This window comes from Canis aureus, chromosome 4, assembly GCF_053574225.1.
Source record: "Canis aureus isolate CA01 chromosome 4, VMU_Caureus_v.1.0, whole genome shotgun sequence".
Classification (NCBI taxonomy): Eukaryota; Metazoa; Chordata; class Mammalia; order Carnivora; family Canidae; genus Canis; species Canis aureus.
In genome coordinates this window covers 12,994,427-13,013,653 of record NC_135614.1, presented here as the reverse complement: position 1 = coordinate 13,013,653, position 19,227 = coordinate 12,994,427, and the positions used below count along the sequence as shown (strand labels likewise).

The 19,227-nt window shown below is 37.3% G+C and overlaps 2 long non-coding RNA genes across 4 annotated transcripts in view; one reads left to right on the top strand and one right to left on the bottom strand.

Annotated features, from left to right (window-relative positions):
• The window catches only part of LOC144312205 (uncharacterized), a 279,387-nt gene that overhangs the window by 141,664 nt on the left and 118,496 nt on the right, over positions 1–19,227 (top strand). The window lies entirely within an intron of this gene.
• Positions 1–19,227, bottom strand: part of LOC144312206 (uncharacterized) — a 66,363-nt gene that overhangs the window by 6,739 nt on the left and 40,397 nt on the right. For all 3 annotated transcript variants that reach the window (XR_013377658.1, XR_013377656.1, XR_013377659.1), the window contains 4 exons: positions 10,308–10,431; positions 9,568–9,694; positions 9,026–9,156; positions 4,291–4,451 (listed from right to left, as the gene is read on the bottom strand). This is a non-coding gene — a long non-coding RNA (uncharacterized LOC144312206). The remainder of the gene's footprint in view (positions 1–4,290; positions 4,452–9,025; positions 9,157–9,567; positions 9,695–10,307; positions 10,432–19,227) is intronic.

Below are 19,227 nucleotides of genomic sequence, written 5' to 3'. Positions count from 1 at the left end.
AAAGGATTCCCCTCATTTCGTTAGTTAATGTATTTAATCACCTCACATATTTATCTTTTCTGTGGGTGAGAACATTTAAATTCCACTCTCAGCAAATTTCAATTATACAACAATGTTATCAGCTATAGTCACCATGTTTTACCTTAGATCCTTAGATTTTCTTCATCTTACAGTGTAAGTTTGTACCCATTTACTAACTTTTCCTTATTTCCTCCACCCCCACCCCCTAGCAACCAGTTTTCCACTCTCTGTTTTTATGAGTTTGAATTTTTTTCCCCACATATAAGGGATCTCTGCAATATTTGTCTTCCTCTGGCTTATTTCACTTAGCATAATGCCCTCAGGATCCATCCATGTTGTTAAAAATGGTAGGATTTCCTTTTTTTTAGGGCTGAGTAATTATATATATATATATATATATATATATATATATATATATATATCTCGTCTTTTTTATCCACTTATCTGCTGACAGACACTCAAGTTCTTTCTATACCTTGACTATTGTGAATAATGCTGCAATGAACATGGGAATGCAGATATTTCTTCAATATCCTGTTTTCCTTTGGATATATACCGAGGAATGGGATTGCTGGATCATATGGTAGTTCTATTTTTAATTTGCAAAATTTTTGAGGATTTTGGAGTGAGAAGGTGGAAGTTATAGCATTTCTGGAGAAAAGGAGACACTGAACAGAACTTGGCATTGCTGGAGTTTTGGAGCTAGTGGCAGAAAATGATGAACTATAAGGTCAAATGGGAGTGCAGGAACCAGATGCTGGTGCATTTTATATGCTATTTTAATAAACTTAGACTTTTCTTAGAGTTGAGGAGGTACACAAATGGTCAAACATGGCAGATTTGGGTTTGGAGTAGATCATTCTGATGGCTTTGTGGATAATTTATTTGAGGACTAAGAGAAAGTGAAACCACAGAGGAGGCCGTGGAGTTAGACAAATTGAAAAATAACAATGAAGCTCTGAATAAAGATTTTGGCATTAACTATGGTAGTGAGCTAAGGGATTTGAGCAATATTTATGTGTTAAAATTAACATGTGAGGGGAAAGGATGAGGAGGGACAAGATGATGCCCAGATTGCTAGCCTGTGACTGGGTAGAAGGCAGTACCAACCCAATGAAAGACAGCATGCAAAAATGACTAGTGATTAGTCCCCAAGAAAATTCAGATTAAATTTACACATCCATCAAAATGACTATATGAAAAAAAAACAATAATACCAAGTGTGGTTGAGGATGGAGAAATTGGAACTTTCATATGCTGCTGTTAGTAGTATAAATAGTTACAACCCTTTGGAAAAGCGTTTGGGAATATCCACGAAAGTCATACTTATGTATAACCTTAAACCTGTTATCCCACTTTTGGATATATACCTAACAAAATACATTCCTGTGTTTGCAAAAAAAAAAAAAAATTACCACGATGTAAAGTTTTACTACTTATGGATAAGAATCAGAAGTAGAATGGAAAAAATAAATTGTAGCTTATTAATATAACAGAATATCACATAATTACGAAAATGAATGTGCTACATAAAACAACATGGATGAATCTCATAAATATGATACAGACAAAATTCATTGCACTTCACTTCATATTTATTACAGATACTGTATTTTTTACTACTTGAGGTTAGAGCAAGTCTATCAGCACCATTTATTCAACAGCACTTGCGGGGACTTCTTATCTCTGTGTCACATTTTAATTCTTGCAATATTTCATTTTTTTCATTATTATTGTATTTTTTATGGTAATTGGTGATTAGTGATTACTGCTCCTTGAAACCTCAGATGACGATTAGCATTTTCTAGCGATAAAATATGTTTTAATTAAGATCTGTACATTGTTCTTTTACAATAGTCCTACTGCATAGTTAATAGACTATGATATAATGTAAACATAACTTTTTTAAAAGACTTTTTAAATTTATTTATTTGAGACAGAGAGAGAGAGAGAGCATGAGCAGGGGCGGGGCAGAAGACAGCGGAGAAGTAGGCTAGTAGGCTCCCCATTGAGCAGGGAGCCCAGTGCCGGGCTGGATCCCAGGACTGAGCTGAAGGAAGACACTTAACTCACTGAGCCATCCAGACACCCCTAAATATAACTTTCATATGTACTGGAAAACCAAAAAATTAATTTGACACTCTTTATTGTGATACTCGCTCTATTACAGTAGTCTGGAACCAAACCTGCAATATCTCTGAGGTATGCCTGTATTGAACTAAAGAGGCATACACAAAGGGAATATACCATATGATGCTATTTATATAACATTCAAAGAGAAGCCAAACAAATCTATGGTATTAGAAGTCAGAATAGTGGCTTCACTCTTCACTTCTTACTTTTAGAGTGAAGAAGATAGCAATCAGGAGACATTGGAAAGGCTACTGTATGCCAGTATGGCTTATATATTTTTATGTGAGTAGATAAATGAATCAAGAAATTCATCAAGATCTATGATTTGTGTTTTTATATGTATATTATAATTTCAATAAATTTTTAAAATAAATTCCTTACAGAGCTAGTATAGTGTATATATATGAATGATCAGTTCTGTTTGGGATATGTTGAATATTGAAGTAGGTAATCAAACACATAATGAATAGTGATCTGTGTAAGATCTGGGTGGTGGTCTGGGTATGTGTATCTGAATCTCCAGGCAGAAAAAATGGACAGGAGTAAGGAAGATGCCTTAAAAACTCTGTGGAAAGAGACTGTGAATGAGGATGATAGTAGGCCTTTGATATAACGAAGGAGAATATCAGCACTTAGTGTGCAGGCAGAAGAAAATAGTAAAGAAACAGGGAACGTGTAGAACCATGAACAGGAACTGTTACAAAAGATAAGGTAGTAAAACTCAATAAGAGAGTAATCAATAACATCCTATGAGGCTATGAGACTCAGTAAGATAGGACTGAAAATGTCCATTGGAGTTAGTATCAGCAAGTCATGGCATACCTCAGCTAGACTGATTTCTGTGGAACAGTGAGGACAGCAGTGGTGGAGACCAGCTGAATTGTAGCGTGGCTCCTATATTACCTGTGTGATTATTTAAAATGCAGGTTTCTGAGAGCCACCCTCAGAGATTTTGTTTATGGATCTTGCTTGGGGCTCTGATGATTCTGAGGCAGATAGTCTCTGGACCACACATTGAGAAACTCTGGGTTAGAAAGTTACATGTGTCTTCTGTGAAGCCTAAACTTTCCATCAGAATGGGACAGAGCAAAAAAAGAATGAGACAGAGCAACTGATCTCTGAATTTTTGCTTATTCATTTTGTTAAAATCAGGATATAAAAATGCCTACTAGGATTAAATGTGTGAGAATAAAATAAGTTATTGTTCATATACATGTATAAAATCATTGTTGTTTAACTTAAATTAATACAATGTTATATGTCAGTTATATCTCAGTTACACTGGAAAAAGTAAGTTAATGTATCTAAGTGTCCATTATGTGCTTTCCCCTCCATCTCCTGCCATATGTATAAGTCCATGACATTCTTTTTCCTGAAGGCAAATGTAAAAATCATACAGTGCCAGAAAACAGTGTCTAATGGGAATCTGGCCTGAAGACAGTTCTTGATTTTGAACAATTGACAATTGTTAATGCCAGTAACTTTTGAAATGACATTTACTGTATCCTATAAAAGTATCTGATGAAGGGTCTCTGGGATAGCCCAAAATCAAAGGCTTTCATAAGGAAAAGCCTGACTAGAATTAAGAAAAATAATCAAATCATGCATTGAAAAGCTAGATGGATTACTGATAGCATCCTGCAGGGTCTCTAGGGCCCCCAGTTCTTGCTTAATAACTTCTGGAGGACTGAAGGAAGCTGTAGGCACTGGGAAAGGTAATAGTATGCCTTAAGGTATATATGCCCATTAAATGGCAATTAATTGAGCTTCCTTACTAGCAAATATAGAAAACAAAACAAACTATAATAGATCAAACACTGGTGCATAGTACATTCCATTAGAAAGCCATAACAAATAATCTTAGCTACCAAAGCTTTCTATGTGCCAGGAATGGTACTAGGCACTTCTACCTAAATTTCACAGATGAGGAAATAGAGGCCAGTGGAGGGCAAGAGAATTTCTCAAGATCATACTCAACTCTGTTTGATCTATTGCCTTTTCAAGGGCTTCGATAAAGCTTTTAAGATTTGTGCTATTTGCACACAAAAAAAGATATGGTATAGATTACATTATGAAGTTATTGTATTAATACAACTCTTGCTTTACTGAGCCAAGCATATAGTATGGAAGAATTACCTCTTTGGCATAGATGGTCTAGATGTTCACCAGACCCTCTTCCTTCTGAGAATGCAGTTAGACTGCTTTTCCAAAATCATTGCAGTAAGGCATGGTCTTCTCACTAATTTCTGGCCAACAGAAGATGGGCAGATGTGATGTTTAACATCTCTAGGCCTAGCCTAAGAGCAAGAAGATGGAATGAAATTAGGTTTCTCAGTCACTGCTCAGAGGAGAGTCATCCTACTAGTTAGGAATACATAATTTTTTTGTTCCTGCTAGCTTAGGCATATTGAGTAAAAACAAAAACACCTGTTTTGTTAAACCACTGAGTTTTGAGAGTTTATCTGTTATGGCAGTTAGAATGACCTTGAAAGCCTTTTTCATTGGTGTCACACAAATAAGCAGTCTTGTGATTGATATCAACAACCACTAATTAAGGGGCAACTGGATTAAGTTGGAAAACACTGCCAACACTTCCAAACACAGGAATCAAATTTACTGTAGATTGTTTATGAAAGAAAACTCTTCAAAAGTGAAATTGAAATTCAATAATTATATAGTATAAAATTAGGAGCAAACAAATTCACATTGGGATATATGGTGAGAAATTGACTAATCATTTTATTATTGCAAAAACATCTCATGGTCCAAATAAAACACAAACTGAATATGAGTAATCAATAGTATTGCTAGTTTAGATGTAATTATTGGTGAATAGACATATACACAAATACTTAAAGTACGGGAAGAAAAAAAAGCACACTGGTAAGAAATTGGCAGATGTTCAGTGAGGACGGCTTTGTTAAATTTGAAAGCCCAGAGCTCTCACCTACATCAAAAAATTAGTAAGGAGTGTCATGAAAAATGCAACCTGATTTTAGATGGGAAGCATTAGGTTCTCAGTATTATTAGCCATCATTGGCCTTTGACTGCATGTTAGGAATTAATTATGGATAGGATGAAAAAAAAAAATTATGGATAGGATGACTATGTGTCCCAGTTTGCCCAGGACAGTCCCAGTTTATGACTGTTGTTTAGGCCTAATAATAAATAGTGCCCTCTTTCTTCAGAATGTCCCAGTTTGAATGATAAATTATAGGATCATCTTTGTTTGGGGCCAAACTTCAGGAGTTCAGTGCAGACTTCCCTCCCCGTCCAACAACTGATTGTCATGTAGCGCTATCAATACTACTAATACTACTGTGAAAGTTAGGTTGATGAAGCAGAAAACATTTTCCTTTCTTTTAACTTCAGCAGGATGACTATTCGATGACAATTTTGAATAAGTTTGACGCACTATCACCCTCCCCAGCCCTCCACGTACAATAGAAGCTTTCTCTTAAATGCGAGTGACAGTCTTTTGTGACATAGTCTATTGTTACAAACTCGGAATGAACTTTAAAATAGCAGCTTCTTCTATTATATGATTACCAGAATTAAAGGCCATAGAACAATTACCTTAAAATAAAAATCATCATTTTAGGCAAATGTCTCCAAAATTTTGCCTAGATTATTCTAAGCAACCTCATACCATAGACATTGAGTTATATTAGCAGACATTTTGCAAACAGTATATATTAGAAGGCACATCAGGATGTAATTCTGAGTTATAATTGATCTCTTATGATGTCTTATTAAGATGGTATGGGAAGAGGTGGTTCTAGAGAGAAGCATTGCAACCCCTCTGAAATATTTCACAAGCTGAGGTTATTGTAGCCATTGGTATTGTTTGAATTCTCAATTTGGGCTTCCCACAGTTCTGGAGAGCTCAAAGTAACAGAGTAAATATTATGTACCTCTTTGGAGATTCAGTTTCACTTTGGTGTTTATAATTTTAACTTTTAAAAATATGAATAAACATGAATGCATTCAAAACAAACATAAATTTCTAATATAAAAAAATGAGTTCCCAAAGAATTTCTCCTAGTTCTAGTAGAGTATATTGTGATAGTCCCATGTCCTCTGATAATGGAAAATTGGAGAAGAGGCACTGCTCTGACATCCTTGGGGCCTCCATCATCTGATCATCTGTTTGCTATCCTGGTCTCAAACTCAAAAGGTGGGAGTGTTAAGAGCACAGGCTTTGGTATGGAACAGACCTGGTTATTGTCCTGTCTATGGCATTTACTAGCTCTGAAACCTTGCATAAGTGTGAAGCAGGGATAATAATAGTTAATTCATAGGAGTATTTTGACTATTAAATAAATATGTGAAAAAAAATATGTGAAGTGCTTAGCAAAACACCTGGCACATAATAAGCACTCCACAATTGTTCATTATTATTATTTCTTGAGAGATCTCTTAGTCCCATTCATTGAAACTCCCTATGATAACCTAATCTATATAATTTTGGCCCAGAAAAGCGGATGTGGAGAAACTGAGAGTCATTCTGCAAAAAAGCAACAAAGGTATTTTTAAAAGCTAGAAAGCTATAAAGTAAGATGAAAGGAACCAGAGTGTTTTTAACTTGGATGAGAGAAAGCTGAAAAGTGACAATAGCATTCAAGTGTAAGAATTATTATGAGAAGGAGGCTGACAGGTTGTTTTCCATTCCTACAGGGGTTAGCACACGTAGAGATTACAGCAAAATAACTTGATTTGACACAAATAAGAATGTCTTGTCAGGGAGGTGACAACACTTGAACAGCATGCTAGAAAGGGTATGGCTAAATCAACCTGTATGCACCTAAAAATATCCTGGCTAATTTAGGTGAAGATCTAGTTGTTGCTGCCCTGGCTGACCTTTTATATCTGCAGAGATCAGTTTTCAATCAGTTCAGGGACACAGACTTTGGCAGATGTTCATACCAGACTCTAGCACTTAGAGCAGAGATATATACCCAGCTTTGGGAGATATGTTTATACAAATTAATGTGACACATAATTGGAAGAATTAGTTTTAGATTTATAATGATAATAATAATGTAGTAACAATAGTTAACATTTATTAAGTACTTACTATGTAAAAGATTCTATTGTAAGTGTATGTAATATCTTCTGCTGTTCAATAATGGGTTTTCGCACTTAACTGTTTAACTGTTCTAATCCGGACGTACCTTGAAACTTTTATTTTAAATCCATCCAGGACAGAACGCATGGTAAACATCTCAACCAGTCAAATTCTATCCATCCTTCCATGCCCAGCTCAACTTGCTCTTCTCTGTGAAAGCTGCCTGAATTTCAATTGTCATTCTTTTTCTCTAAACTCACTCCTTTAATTTTCAATATGAGGATTTATATGAAACTTAAATCATTACTTTGAGGTATCTGTGCTGTTATTTTGTCTGGCTATCGAATCCTTGTGCTTTCATTTAACTCTTTATGCACATTTGTAGTATCTTCCAAGCCTAACTGTAAAATCTTCAGGGAAACCAGGTATAATCATCATGTGATTGTTTAGCTATTCATTTATCTTACTTTGGTAACAGCAACTTGTTTTGGGGAGTAGAAATTCTCTTTCTTCTATTGCATGCAGTCTTGATGGGACAGTCCATTGAAATTCTCTGCCTTTTCTTTCCCAAAAGTAAGTAAGTAACTCAGATCTACTTGGAATTTCTTTCCCAGGGCATTGAAATTTGATGAAAGTATCACACACGTAGCGAAAAGAGTTGATTTGTTCTAGTGACTGTCACCTGGGAAGTTGTCCACTTTTTGTTACCTTGGCTTCCTGAGTCTAGCAGATCCTATTCTGACCAAGCTTGCTATTCCAGCTTTTCTTTAAACTACCTGATAGCCTTGCAATAAGTTAGCCAGTTTTTCTTTTGCTGACAACTAATACATGCTAACTGTTACAGGGGCAAATCCTCTACATACCAGACCACAACACAAAGGACAGTGCCTGTCACAGAGTAAGTGTTCCTGAGTGACATTGTAAAGGACTTATGGAAAAACAAGCACTGACAAAGAGAATTAAAATCTATGAAAGCATTTTGTAACTAGATAAGAGGTATAAAAATTCCACCGAAGAGCCTCAGGAATGCTAGTAATAAAATTATTAGAGAATTTACATAACCCCCAAATCCATCTTAGCTACCTTTGCTTTGCTTATTAAGGCAATTGAGAAGAGAGGCAAATGGCATACCACTGAGATGCTTCAAGCATGCCGATCGTACATTCTTCCCTCTAGAACTCCCAGCATTTTCCGGCCCAGAAGGCCCTCCCTTAAATAGTACTAAAGAAGTTGATCTGAACCAGGGTGAAAGACACTCATTGGGTCCACCAGGAATTCATACTATATTTTACATTTTCAAATGGACTTAGTAGAGTGCAGATGTGTACTACCCAGAACTGAAAAAAAATGAGGACAGAGCTCAGAGAAGTCAGGCAGGGGTCAAGCAAGCAACCAAAATAGAAAGCAGTACCCACAGCAGTTGTACTGCTGCACACAGTACAGGGAGTTGGATTAGATGACCTCTAATGCCTCCTCCAATTTGTGCATTCTTTGTTTCTACTTCTGTCAGTTGTTCATAGGTATAACCATCAGAATCAGTCCCACTAAGAGGTAAGTGTAGAAAAGATGTTGAAAATGATGTTTCAGCAGTTTGCTTAAAAAACAGAAATCTAATTATTTACAGATAGAATTTTTCATTCAGTAAACATTTGTTAATGACATGTACAAATAACTGTGCTAGGTGCTAGGAGGAAGGGCAAGCAGAGATGCAAAAACCCCCACCCAGTTATAGCTGCTGCTTTTCAGTAGCTTATAATTGACTGAACATGATGTTGTGCCACTATCTGCACCAAAACTACTCACTGCAAATAGTAGCCATTCACAAATGATCTGTGACAAAGAACTCTTCTTGCTTGCAAGGAGCTTTCAGTTCTTTATTCATTCACAGATGAATTCAGCAGTTTTGTCAGATTAATCTCCATGTACCAGAACACCTGGGAAAGAATGACAAGTTCTCACCTTAAAGGAGCTCAAAGGGAAATGGGATGACCTACGTCTCCTACTTAGTTTTATTATGTCAGTTTTTAATCTTCTCCAAGTCTTTTTTCTCCTGTAGTCATAATGCCATTTTGAAAAATCAAATCTGATCAGGTCACATTTCCTCTGCTTCAAAGTCTTTAATCATTTCTCTCGGTATATAATTCCAAATCCTTGTTAATGCAAACAAGTTCCTGCATTATCTGGCCTTGACCCATTTTCATTTGAAGGGTGTTTAAATGTCAGGATGGCAGCCCCTCATAATCTAATTCTGCCTGGACAGATTGCAGTTGATGTAATAAGCAGGCTGAAGTGCTATCAACAAACTTATCACAAATACCCTGTAAGTATTCAGTAATCATCTTTACCCATAGAATCCAGGAGGATGTGGTGAAAATCCAGAATTGAAGCCCATGGAGAAGTGGATCAAAGGCAGTGCAGAAATCTAGGACAAATGATTCACTTTTTATTGTTCCAAGATGAGCACTCTGGCCTCTGTGAAATAAGTATGTGGATAGAGAAACTTAAGAAATGAGAAAACATGATATTCTGAAAGGATATGGTGACGGATTTTTATCATGTTGCAAGACCTTTGAATTACTCTCTGGACAATTACTTGAGATGCTCTTAGATCCTCTCAGGCTGCCATTGAAGACTGTGGGCAGAATTTGACTCTTTATCTGAGAGATGTTGTATCTATAAATGTACTACTTCAAAGGGTCTGTGACTTCTGCTGCATCTGCACAACATTCGTCAAATTCTCTGAGGAACTTATAGTTCAACAAAGGTTAAGAACCATAATAAATAGACCAAAGCTATGGATGTAATCTCAGTATTGAATTCTAGTTCTCTTTGTTAATAAGAAAGACAAACCAGATTCCTGGGTTAGTATATGAGACAAGTGTCACAGAAATGCTAGCTTAATTAATGGAAAATTTTGAGTGCCTAAACCAGTTTCCTTAGCCGTAACTGGGAATATCAATATTTATTTCATAGTGCAATTAAAAGGATTAAATGGAATAATGTATGTAAAGCCCTTAGCACAGTGCTTGAAACTTGATAGGCACTCAAATTTTGTTTATACAGTTATTATTTCTCTGATACTCACATTGTGTTAGTGCTCATGATACCATGAAATTCATGTTATGTCCTTTCTATGTTCTCTTGTTCTTCATGAATACACTCTTCTATGTATGTCCTCAGAGCCTTTGTAAAGATATAGACCATTTGAGCTGAAAAGAATTTGGGGGAAACTCCTTAATCTAAAGAAAAATATGCTGAGGCTTGAAGACTTATCCAAGTTCCCATGGCTAATTAATGGTAAAACTAGGTCTTGACCCAAGTGTCCTGTCTCCTAGTATAGTAGCTTTACTGCTGCATTATTATTATTATCCCAAATAATATCCTATTGGGGAGGTATCCTAAATCAATATATTTACTAAGCACCTACTTAAGTGGACCTAGAGCTGTGCTAAAAACTTTAGAAAATATAAAATAAGTATGAGAAACATTCTATAAAATTAAATCATTATAAATTATAACACAAATGAATCAAATTGCTCCTCTCATTGCAGACTTCTTTCTCCTTAATTTTACATTAACTTTGAATATTCCTTCTTATGTTTCTGTCTTCAACTGTGAGAATGAGGGAATGCAAATGTATATATAAATTCTTGCTAAGCAGTTTGTGGCTGATTATTGCTCTGCAAAAATCTCCATTATTAAGGTCAGGCACACATTCACACATCATCCAATTAGATCCTCTAATGGTTCTATTTTATAGAAGAAATAAAAAAGGCATGGAAATAAAGTAACTTGCCCAAGTCCCTCTCAGACCCCAAAGCCCATGTTTCTGCCACAAAGACCACTGAGCTTTTTAACTTCTGTTAAAAATAAATATATAAGGCATAGAAGCAAAATAAATAAAAAGGACAATAAACAAGTATGATGCACACAAATTGTTTAATTAGTAGGAATTTATTCCCAAACATTTGTAAGGTGCCAATTATTTCTCTGGCTACCTCATAAGAGGGTAATATTAGTGTCATAGCAATGGCACAAATGGCATTTGTTCAAAATGGCATTTTGTTCACATTTTGTAGGATGTTTGCCTACATCTCCAACAAGGCAGCTCTTGTCTCTGGGTCTTGCCTGTGTTTGTGACCTAATCCTTCCAACTACCAAGGGTCCTAAGTTGTTTTTCATTTTGCAGTTTCACCTTTTGGGTGAGTAAGTGTGCTACTCAGGTCACTGTGTTCTTGACCCATTGAGGCTCTAGAAGTTTTCTTAAGGCAGTAAAGTTTAGCTCACCCTGATTTGTAATATTAAACTGATTACTAAATCATATGGCCCTGTACTTTTACTGCCCTACAACAGCATGAGTGAAGGTCATTTCTCTTTTAATCTTAGGTCGGGCATAAGACCTGTAGTCTGGACCACAGGACATTTAAGTAGCAGATGTATCAGAATTGCCCTCCTTACTCAGCCTGGCCTATGACCTCTAGTCTCTCAGACTTAGAAGAATTCGTGCCGAGGAGTTTCTTCAGGTTTTCATGCAAATAGAGGTGGGTCAGTTCCAGAGACCTCCAGATGTGTAAAAAATGCACAGGTCACACTCTCCAATGTGGTGCAGAGGTGCTGTAAACAGCACGACCCCATTCCTACAAGCAAGAAATCCACTGTTCTCACCTGTGAAACCAGGCTCTCAGATCTCTCTTTTTCTTCCTTTATCTTAGTGTTTGAAATAATGATTCTGAATAGTGTGTGTGGCTGAGAAGTCATTCTCTTCCCACCTTCTTTTGAACTAACACTAATTAGCCTTTGCTATGTGTCAGATACTATAGAACATTCTTTACACATATCATTTAAACCTCAAAACAACATAATCATGTGTATATAAAAATGGGGGCTCAGAAAGGTTAAATAATTTCCCTCAAGTCACCAAGGTCTTAGGTAACGGAGCTGGAAATAGACATAGGTCTGACCACAAATCCCCTTCCCTGACTATTAAGCTACATTGCTGTTAGCTGCCTCAGTTTAATACTAATTTCTGAAATCCAAAATAGATAAAAGGACAACATAAGTAAAAGGAATACAAATGCATAATTAGCACAAGTGTGCATTATCATTTTTATGACAAGCCCATTTCTGTGAATGCTCCATTATAAGAGCATTTTAGTTGATAAAAATCCAAAGATGCACATTTGCTGGTTGAAGCAAGAAAATGTCAATAATCCCACTTTATTTTATTAATTTAGATATGGCTCAGGCAAGTACAGCTGGTACTGCTATTCTTAGAGCTGAAAGGAATGAAGGGGGAGGAAGTATTTCTGTTAACAGATAAATCCAATCAGATTCAGGAGATGATTCCACTACTCCAAATCTCTAGTCATCCCCCATCCTGCTCTGCCCATAACAAATCATCGACTGCAAACTGTGCTGGAGAGATGAATGTGAGAATGAAATTAATCAAAATAAGACGAGGGACTAGCAGTCTATCACAGGTGGCAGTTTGATTAATGAAAGCCAGAAAGCAGCTAGTACAATTTGGGAAGTCAATGAGACCCAGGCGAAGGCAAAAACAGCTGGAAAGCTCCAGTTCTCTCTCTAAAAAAATAAAAACAATCCTTTGAATTTTCTTAGTTCCTTTAACCTTAGCATGTCAAGGCATTTCACAAGCAATTTGTTTTATTCTCGTCTCTGTTATAGAGAAGCCAACACAGACATTAATGCAACTTTCCCTCTGGGCTAACAGAGGAAACAGGAACAGAGAAGAGAGAAAAGAATCTGGGTTTTTAACAACTGTTCTTATAATTGATGCCTCCATGAAAAAGCAACCAAATCTTTGAACAGTCATTTTGATTAATCTTGTAACAGATATCTTTGCGAACATCCACCTAATTCAGTGTTCTCTGAGACCTATTGTCTTTGTTCACAGAAGTGGATCATTGGCTGCCATGTTTATTCTGTGTGTTTTTCCCCAAGCCCATCATGACCATAGTTGATTGGATCACGGTTGGACAGCTGACCCCTGATTGGACAAAAGCCAATAAGATTCTCTTTCTAATGATTTGGAACTGGAATTCAGAGAACTACTCTTTGAAGCAGTTGTTTAGAGAACTAAGCAGGTATCCCCCTGGGTTCCTGACGGCTGTTCAGTTCCTCGTTTCAGTCCCTTGGGGGACCAAGCACATGGTGTGCCTTTAGATTGAGTGAAACACTCTTGAATCCTATTTTTAAATTTTCTTCTGCTTAAGTTAGCTCGAGTGAGTTTCTACTACTTGCAACTAAAAGTATCATAATAAATACTTTATTGATGGGTCTATTGGGTCCACATTTTCCTTGAAATATCTGCCTTGAAATCTCTTTTAGTTCTTCTACCTCTTCATCTATTTCTTAGCTGCCATTAATTGTGCCTCTTTTTCTGCCTGCCCCTTAATTTTAGGTATTCCCTAATGCTTAGTGCACAAGCCATCTCTTTGTCTATTTTTTTTTTTTTTAGAGAGTCTCACCTTCTCCATTGTTTCAGATAACACCTACAAGCACCTGAATCCTAAATTTATCTCTAGCTCATATCTCTTGACTGGTATTGCCAAGCCACTCTGGATAGCTTCACAAGCTACTTACGTTAAAAAAATATATATGAAATCACTCATTGTCTTCTCCCTCAAGAAAAATCTGCTTTTTCTCATTTCCTATTAGAAAATGATGTCACTCTATTGGTAGACCCAAGCTAGATGTCACAGAGTTATTTTCAAATGGTTCCTCTCTCTTACTCATTGTCATATTTCAGTCTTCATCATTTCTCAGTTAGACAATATATTATGCTGAGTTTCCCTAAGGCTTTTTCTTTCCACAATCCCACATAAACCACTTCTAACCATTGTCAATCCCTTCTCTTCACACTACCAGAATGTAGAACATTTTCACTTCTATTAATCTATATGTTTATCCTTATGCCAGGACCACATTGGCACTGATGGCTGTAGTTTTACAGTAAGTTTTGAAATTGGAAGATGTGGATCTTTTTAAAAATGTAGATTCCCAAGCCCCATCTCTTGCGGTTCTGATTCAATTAGAATGAGATAGACCATGAGTCTGATGTCTCACAAGTTCCATAAAAGCGTCCATTGCAGGATCCCAAGGATGCCATAGAGCAAGAGTTAAGAGTGTTGGGCCTCTCTAGGACTCAATTCTGGCTTTGCCCTTACATGCTGGGTAATACTGGGAAGAATATCTGCTTCTTCTGTAAAATAGGAATGATAATAACAGTACTTTTCACACGAATTAAATTCATATAGAATAGAGGAGTGCCAGGACTCCACAAATGTTAAGTAATTACTTTTACTAATAGTTACTCAGAGGATCAGACAATGGAGAAATGTAGAAAAAGAAAAGAAAACATGTGCCAATCTGATGGCATCAAAGATTTTTCAGTGACTTGGCAGCATCTAAAATGACATTTGTGGGTAGCCTGGGTGGCTCAGCAGTTTAGTGCCACCTTCAGCCCAGGGCCTGATCCTGGAGATCCCAGATCAAGTCCCATGTCAGGCTCCCTGCGTGGTGCCTGCTTCTCCCTCTGCCTGTGCCTTTGCCTCTCTCTCTCTTTCTCTCTCTCTCTCATGAATAAATAAATAAAATATTTTTAAAAATAATAATTAATTAATTAATTAATTAATTAATTAAATGACCCAAAAGCCTCCACCCCAAGATTGCTAGAACTCATACAGCAATTTGGTAGTGTGGCAGGATACAAAATCAATGCGAAGGACAAACATGATATGTTCTCATTCATTTGGGGAATATAAATAATAGTGAAAGGGAATATAAGGGAAGGGAGAAGAAATGTGTGGGAAATATCAGAAAGGGAGACAGAATGTAAAGACTCCTAACTCTGGGAAACGAACTAGGGGTGGTAGAAGGGGAGGAGGGCGGGGGGTGGGAGTGAATGGGTGACGGGCACTGGGGGTTATTCTGTATGTTAGTAAATTGAACACCAATAAAAAATAAATTAAAAAAAATCAATGCCAAGAAATCAATGGCATTTCTATACACTAACAATGAGACTGAAGAAAGAGAAATTAAGGAGTCAATCTCATTTACAATTGCACCCAAAAGCATAAGATACCTAGGAATAAACCTAACCAAAGAGGTAAAGGATCTATACCCTAAAAACTATAGAACACTTCTGAAAGAAATTGAGGAAGACACAAAGAGATAGAAAAATATTCCATGCTCATGGATTGGCAGAATTAATATTGTGAAAATGTCAATGTTACCCAGGGCAATATACACGTTTAATGCAATCCCTATCAAAATACCATGGACTTTCTTCAGAGAGTTAGAACAAATTATTTTAAGATTTGTGTGGAATCAGAAAAGACCCCAAATAGCCAGGGGAATTTTAAAAAAGAAAACCATATCTGGGGGCATCACAATGCCAGATTTCAGGTTGTACTACAAAGCTGTGGTCATCAAGACAGTGTAGTACTGGCACAAAAACAGACACACAGATCAATGGAACAGAATAGAGAACCCAGAAGTGGACCCTGAACTTTATGGTCAACTAATATTCAATAAAGGAGGAAAGACTATCCATTGGAAGAAAGACAGTCTCTTCAATAAATGGTGCTGGGAAAATTGGACATCCACATGCAGAAGAATGAAACTAGACCACTCTCTTTCACCATACACAAAGATAAACTCAAAATGGATGAAAGATCTAAATGTAAGACAAGATTCCATCAAAATCCTAGAGGAGAACATAGGCAACACCCTTTTTAAACTCAGTAACTTCTTGCAAGATACATCCATGAAGGCAAAGAAACAAAAGCAAAAATGAACTATTGGGACTTCATCAAGATAAGAAGCTTCTGCACAGCAAAGGATACAGTCAACAAAACTAAAAGACAACCTGCAGAATGGGAGAAGATATTTGCAAATGACGTATCAGGTAAAGGGCTAGTGTCCAAGATCTATAAAGAACTTCTTAAACTCAACACCAAAGAAAAAAACAATCCAATCATGAAACGGGCAAAAGACATGAACAGAAATCTCACAGAGGAAGACATAGACATGGCCAACATGCACATGAGAAAATGCTCTGCATCACTTGCCATCAGGGAAATACAAATCAAAACCACAATGACATACCACCTCACACCAGTGAGAATGGGGAAAATTAACAAGGCAGGAAACCACAAATGTTGGAGAGGATGGGGAGAAAAGGGAACCCTCTTACACTGTTGGTGGGAATGTGAACTGGTGCAGCCACTCTGGAAAACTGTGTGGAGGTTCCTCAAGGAGTTAAAAAGAGACCTGGCCTATGACCCAGCAATTGCACTGTTGGGGATTTACCACAAAGATACAGATGCAATGAAACGCCGGGACACCTGCACCCCTATGTTTATAGTAGCAATGTCCACAATAGCCAAACTGTGGAAGGAGCCTCGGTGTCCATCGACAGATGAATGGATAAAGAAGATGTGGTTTATGTATACAATGGAATATTACTCAGCCATTAGAAAAGACAAATACCCACCATTTACTTCAACATGGATGGAACTGGAGGGTATTATGCTGAGTGAAGTAAGTCAGTCGGAGAAGGACAAACAGTGTATGTTCTCATTCATTTGGGGAATATAAATAATAGTGAAAGGGAATATAAGGGAAGGGAGAAGAAATGTGTGGGAAATATCAGAAAGGGAGACAGAACCTAAAGACTCCTAACTCTGGGAAACGAACTAGGGATGGTGGAAGGGGAGGAGGGCGGGGGGGGGGTGGTGAGTGGGTGACGGGCACTGAGGGGGGCACTTGATGGGATGAGCACTGGGTGTTATTCTGTATGTTGGTAAATTGAACACCAATAAAAAATAAATTTATTATTAAAAAAAATGCTTGCTGAGTAACTGATCTTTTTTATTGTGGTAAAATATATATGGCCTAAAAGTTGCTGCTTTTAACCATACAATCCCATGGCATGACTTACATTCACAATGTTGTGCGGTACCTCCTCTATTTCCAAAAATTTTTCATCATTCCAAACAGAAAGTCTGCTAACAATTAGATAATATCTCCTCATTCCTCTCTCCCCCAGCCCCAATCTACTTTCTGTATCTTTTATAGACTATTCCATATATTTCATATAAATGGAACTGTGAAGTAAATGTCTTTTTATGTCTCAGTTATTTTACTTAGAATGTTTTTAAGGTTCATCCATATTGTAGCACATACTAGAACTCCATTCCTTTTTACAGCTGAATAATATTCCATCCTATGTATATACCACATTTTGTTTATCCATGTATCTGCTGGTGGACTCTTAGGTTGTTTCTACCTTTTGGCTACAATGGATGATATTGCAGTGAACACTGACAATACAAGTACCTGTATTCAATTCTTTTGCGTGTATTTCTAAGTGTAGAATTTGAGAAACCGGTCTTCTAATAGAAATACAATGCTACTTTGGAGTAAAGGAAGCCCTTGGCTATGTCTCTAATGCCCCATCCTTATGACATGAGGCTAACCTTGTCAGTCCTCCCTTGACCCACATGTCCACAGTGCATTGTAATTGCTGTCTCGGTTGTAGACATGTGAATGTCTCTGGAGGAGGGCAGGCTGGAAAAGGAGTTCAGACTATTACCAGATGACAGAAATCAGTGACAAGGCTCAAGGGAGCCATCGAATCTGTTCTGTAACCCTTCTTAGTCTCCTTTTCTCTGATACCTCCTGTGTTTGACAGGATGATCTGCTCAGCCCAAGAGACTATGAGGTTATACAAGGTTCAGAAAGGAGTAAAGAAGGACTGCATAACTGTGCCCATCTCTTGACACTGCCAGCTTGCCAAGGTTGTCATCAATATCACTTCGCCAATGTCACTGGTTTTATCCCCATCCCAATCCTGGCGCTGCACATTCTGGTACTTCCCTGATCTCCCTGGCTCATGATGACCTTCTCCAAAGTTTGGTAAAGATGAATGCAGATGGTAGCGGTGCTATGTACTGTATCCTGGTATAAGGGATTGTTACTTTAAGCCATATTAAGAGAAATATGTGTTCTATTAGGTTCTATACATAAAAGGCATAATTTGTGTGATTGTCCATGCTTGGAAATATTTTCTACTTTTTGGAAGAAAAAAATGCATTAAGGTGATAGACTTAGGCAAAAAATGAGCTCATTAGTAATAAGTACATGGCTCCTTCAGCCTATTCTAGGTACACAGGCTTGTTAAAGGGAAAGGAGTTATACAGAGGACTTGAAGATCTGTGGTAGATTTGCAGGGAGTCTGGGCCCCATTACTGAGAGTTGAGAGGGCACATTTAAGACTGTGAATTAAAGAGTGGCACACTTGAGACCCTCTGGGCACCATGCCTGCCTGTTGTTTCTCCAACAGTTTAAGGAGCAGTACAGTATAGTGGGGCCTGTAATTGTCTGTTCTACCTGCCACCATCAATGGATGGCAGAAATCTTGAAGTGAAAATGGGATTCTACTGGTAGCTTTTGGAAGATGCCTAGAATGCCAGAATGCTGTCTAGACCAGCAAATCTACTACTTGTTAGAAGTGTTGAAGAGTTTACAGATTCTTGTCTCTTCCAGTGCTTGGCTCATCTAGAGCTGGGCTGGCTCCACTCCTCCAACTTGAGCTACACATCATAACAGCAACTACTCTATCTTTGTCTGGTCTCTCTGACTCCTGACCATCCAAGGAGAGAAAGGCTTCCCTGCCTGGCCACTAGCACCTATTTTAGCCTTCAGGAACTAGATATGGCTTTGCATTTGTCCCTCTGATTCAGAATAACTGAATGTCTTATTTGAGCTCATGACATTTTCAAACAATTTTTCTTCATGTGGTTCTATGAGGCATTTTATCTGACTTAATTTTAAGACTCTATTTACCTTTCAGAGGTCCATGGTGAAATGGAAAGAAGTAGAGTCTAGACTCAGACAATTCTGGTCCCAAATTCAAGATCTACTACATATTAGCTATCTTAACTCTGGGCCTCAGTTTTCTCATGTATAAAATGAGATAA